This window comes from Pelodiscus sinensis, chromosome 1 (assembly GCF_049634645.1).
Source record: "Pelodiscus sinensis isolate JC-2024 chromosome 1, ASM4963464v1, whole genome shotgun sequence".
In the NCBI taxonomy this organism is placed as follows: domain Eukaryota; kingdom Metazoa; phylum Chordata; order Testudines; family Trionychidae; genus Pelodiscus; species Pelodiscus sinensis.
Genome location: NC_134711.1, coordinates 310,621,223 through 310,626,543, shown reverse-complemented (window position 1 = coordinate 310,626,543; position 5,321 = coordinate 310,621,223).

The window sequence follows — 5,321 nt, the reverse complement described above, 5'->3', positions numbered from 1 at the left end:
TAGTATTTTGTCATTTTTACTGTTTATTTTTTTGTTTTTTATTGGTTAAATGGTGGGAAAACAATATAAACCGCTCTAGCTTTCTGATTCTTCTTTATTATCTTAGTGCTATAATGCAGATTTTTGACTACTTTAGGGGAATACTTTAATCCTAACTATTTTTACTGACTTTTTTTAAATGGATATTTAGAATCATAGAATACTAGGACTAGAAAGGACCTCGAGAGGTCATCGAGTCCAGTCCCCTGCCCTCACTGCAGGACCAAATACTGTCTAGACCATCCCTGATAGGTTTTATAAAACATTCCCTTTCCCACATAGACTAAATTGTAGGTATTCTATGGTGTCTCGGTGAAAGATTTAGTTGTAAGAACAAATGCACTACATAACTTCTGTTAGGGTTTTTTTAGAAGTTAAAATGTGTACAGTTAACCAAGAATGAGAGAAATTAGAACAAGATATTAATGCTAATGAAGTGTCTAACCTTTTGGCAAAATACATTTATGTTCTTTGTGCTACTATATCGTTCCAAGCCAGTAATGTGCAAGTGACCTGAGACAGTGCAAAATAGTCATTCTGCTGTCCAGAACCAATTGATCTCTATTCTTTTCACTTGCCCTTTTCTAACTCTGTAAACATACACAGCCCAGGAAGAATGCGGTAAGATATTACATGTTTTTTTCTCTCTAGTAATGAATCAGGAGCGCTTTTTTTGGGGGGGGGGGGGTCTGAGAGCTAGCTCAAAGGCTGTCCTCCGCAGTACCAATTTGAGGCATGTCTGGCTCTTTTTCTGTCAAATAAAAGCCAGTCAGCTATTTCTTAAACAATCCCCAGAGATTTTAAATGTTTCACTTTCAGAGGGTCATCTGTCTAGTTAGTAGGTAATTGTAGTAAGATGAAGGCCTAAAACACAAGCTCATGTAGGACAGGCTTGGTTTGAAGTCAAGCTAACAGACAAAACATCAGAGGCCAAGGAGAATAATTTCCCACCTCCTTTCTGAGACACCCTTTCAGATACCTGAAAACCACTATCATGTCCCCTCTCAGTCTTCTGTTTTTCAAAACTAAACAAGCCCAATTCCTTCAGCCTTCCCTCGTAGCTCATGTTTTCTAGACCATTAATCCTTTTTTGTTGGTCTTCTCTGGACCGTCTCCAATTTTTCCATCTTTCTTGAAATGTGGTGCCCGGAGTTGGATGCAATACGCCCTCTGAGGCCTAATCAGTGCAGAGTAGAGCAGAAGAATGACTTCTTGCATCTTCTTCACAACACTCCTGTTAATACATCCCAGAGTCATGTTTGCTTTTTTTTGGCAACCGTGTCACACTGTTGACTCATGTTTAACTTGTGGTCCACTATGATCCATAGATCCCTTTCTGAAGTACCCCTTCCTAGACCGTCACTTCCCATTTTGTATGTGTGAAACGCATTGTTCCTTCCTAAGTGGAGTACTTTGCATTTGTCCTTATTAAACTTCATCCTATTTACCTCAGACCATTTCTCCAGTTTGTCCACATCATTTTGAATTATGACCCTATTCTCCAAAGCAGTTGCAACCCCTCCAGCTTGGTATCGTGCAAATTTAATAAGTGTACTCTGTCATCATCTAAATTGTTGATAAAGATATTGAACAGAACCCATCCCGAAACAGACTCCTCTCTCCAAGGATGTCTCACAGTCAGGCACTTCTAGTGAGTTCCCATTTTTTTATCATGCTGCAACAAGTGATAATCAACAAGTGGGTAAAGGTAATTAGGTGTGATCTGTGGTGGCCATTGTGCCTACACAACGGGTGGGGTGTGTGTGTGTGTCCCTCGAACAGCTTGTTATCATGTCTGGAGATGGAACAGGAATCCTCCCTGCACATCTCCATAAAGTTCTCATAGAGGAACTCATTAATCCTTCCCACTAGGTTTCTGGGGAGGTCTGCCTCATTCTGTCTTCCACAGTAGGATACTTTTCCACACCAAGCTAGTGGTCTAGTATCATGCTGCAAAACTTTGTTCTGCAAAGGTCCAAGTTTCTAGCCACAATCAGTCAGCATCTGCTGCCTAATACTCTCTGTGATTTGGACAAGATGGATATCTCGTGTGGCAATCTGGATGAAGCAGGGGATACTATTAGTTGATGCCTCTGCAGTAAATCTTTGTTTGCTCATCCATGATGAATCATAGGACTGGAAGGGACCTCAAGAGGTCATCGAGTCCAGCCCCCTGCCCTCAAGGCAGGACCAAGCTCCGACTACACCATCCCTGACAGATGTCTATCTAACCTGTTCTTAAATATCTCCAGAGAGGGAGATTCCACCACCTGCCTTGGCAATTTATTCCAATATTTGACCACCCTGACAGTTAGGAATTTTTTCCTAATGTCCAATCTAAACCTCCCCTGCTGCACTTTAAGCATTGCTTGAGTTCCTGCACTGCCCTTTTACTGTGCTCATACACCCTTCCTGCCTGCCTGCTCTGGTGGTAAGGGAAAGTTGTTCTCTCCTACCAAACAGGGGTGGCAAATGCACACGGGCTGCATGAGCCCCTGCTCTGCCACCATGCCTGGCCCCCCCTCGCTCTCACTGGCTCAAGCCCCAGCCCGTCCCTTACCTTTCCTGCCACTAAGGAGTCCAGCTGCTCCCCTAAGAACTCTGTGGTGTACCTGCTGCATAGTGGCCACTAAAACTGTGGCCTTGTACAAAACATAGCCTATTGTCTCTCTAGATCAACCTTCCTTTTATTCTGACATTAGGTTTTACGCTCTACAATGTATCTCCTGTAAAGTCTGCCCTTCGCTTTTCGTTACAGTGGGAACAGCAGTGAGCATGTTGCACATGCTCTGCTAGCTATCCAGCTGGGGCTGACATGTTAAAGAAGAAAATGCAATCTGTCTACTTGGACAGGGAGTGCTTAAGTGCATGGGGGAATACACTGTTGTTGGAGATGAGAGTGAAGCTTGAGGAAGGAGAGTATGTAGGGAACTGGAAGTGAAGAAACAGGAAAGAGTCTTGAAGACTACGGTGGATGTGATGAAGTGCATGGTGCCCTTCCAGGACCGCTACATGTACAGGCATCCCTTCCAGCCCTTGGGGAACCACATTCCCTCTTCAGTGAGTTCTATAGCTTCCTTACAACACAGGAAGGCTGGGGGTCATTGAGGGCAGCCTCACACTCAGTCACCAGAGGTGTGTCCTGAAGCAAATGCCTGAGATCACATGCACACACAGACACTTCACCCTCCCAGGAACTTCTTTTTTGTCCCTGCTGTGTTTCCTCAATAAAAAGCCCTAAGCTCTTAATTGCTTGTGTTGAAGAGTATGTGTGGAGTTTACAGGCAAGCACACTGAATACAGGGGAACCCCACTGAGAGTAACATACATAACTCTCAAATCTGGTCATTTTAAAAACTCTTTCAAATCCTCTCTAATTTGCATTGCCCCTCACTGTCATAGTGATGTGAATAGTTAACCGGTAAGTATCACCCTTAATGGATGATGGGTACTGTTAACTGCTGGGGGCAGCTCCAGCCTGGCAGGGACAACTGCGGATGCCAGGGGCGGGGGGGGGGCGAGCCGAGGCTGCTTCAACCTGGCAAGGCCCCCCATGGATGGTGGACTGATCGGCTGGAACAGCCCTTGGCCAGGGACCCTCATGGACCTGCCTGCCGCTGTTTAAATGGTTAACTGATTAAATGAGATTTTTACAGCCCCAGTGTCAGGCTGCTTGTAATCACTGGCTAGGCACTGTGCCATATAACTTTCCCCTTCACTCTCACAAATATGGAGCAGACAGCAGACTGCCACCACAAGGGGAATGTTCTGTTCACTGAGCTTTAACCTAGTTAATCGATAGTGGAACCTTCTCTTTAAATGCCCAACAGTGCATTCTCCTATCATTCTGCAGTTACTCAGCCTGTAGTTGAACTGCTTACTGCAGTCCAGGCTGCCTATACACAGCTTCATAAGTCACGGGAATGGGATAGGCTGGGTTGCCAATAGTCGCTATTGGCGTTTAAACACCTACAATGATAATTTTCTAACATTTCCTGAGTTTTCAGTGCTTGCCTTTGTAATTTTAACAATTTTTTTTAAATGTAGGTTTTTGTATAGTTACATTTATGGGCATAATCTGGGCCTAGTTTACTAGCTCTGTTACTGTAACACAACTCTGAATCTTTATGGCAAAGTGTTTGGGCTGTTCCATGGTTGGCTCTTGAGATCCACTTGTAAAGGCACGTGATGTGCGATAGTATTCTTTATGCATCTAAAGTTCTAAACTTGGAATAAAACTACAAATATTTTCAATCATACACTGGATTCCTCTTTAAGAATAACAAACATCCATTATTATATACAGTACGCTTTATTTCTGATAGTAGCAGGCTCAAAAGCATACTTTTGTGCAAGTATGTTTCTTTTCTGTAAGTACCAGGTGTGTTGTACTATTTTGGTTTTTCCTTGCTCCATGAAAGTAGGGGATCCTAATTCCTCTATCACAGTGGAGATAAGGATTGCACTCTTAAATTCAGTTTATAGATATGGAAGCTGGGGCCTAACGGGGGATTTAAAATCTTCACTGCTATTTAAGATAGATGGTGGACAAGAAATCAGGCATGTTTGGTATAATATGGGTGTGTTATTCATACCTGCTGCTTGTGGCTTCATACATACTAATTATAGGTGCCAGAAGAGAGCATGTTGCAGGAATTTGCCACAGATGAAGATAAACTGCTGAAGAATGGTGCTTCTTATGCTTTAGTTTAGATGTGTGTTTGAACAAAACTGTAAATGATCTTTTCTTCTATGGTTGTTTTATCCTGTAAGCCTTTGCCAGCAAAGCCTGAGCAAATTTAGCGGCTTGTGAAATACATTAGGGGCAGTTCAAACCACCATCTAGAACCTGATAGATAAATGTGAAGCAAATTTGTGTCCTTGATGCTTACCAGTATAATCCCAGGCACTAAGATGTGGTGCTTTGCTCTAGTACATCAGGGTGAAGAGCTGTTTACTGCAGGGAAATCATTACAGCTAGGCTGCCTGAAGTCTTCCCTCATGGTGGAAAAAAAAAAAATGTTGGGCTCTGTCTACACTGCAGGCTTCTTGCACAAGACGGCTGTGTCTACGCTGGGCCACTTATTCCGGAAAAGCAGCCGCTTTTCCGGAATAACTTGCCAGCTGTCTACACTGGCCGCTTGCTTTTCCGGAAAAGCAATGACGATCTACTGTAAAATTGTCAGTGTTTTTCCGGAAAAACTATGCTGCTCCCGTTCGGGCAAAAGTCCTTTTCCGGAAAAACTATTCCGGAAAAGGGCCACGGTAGACAGCACAGTAGT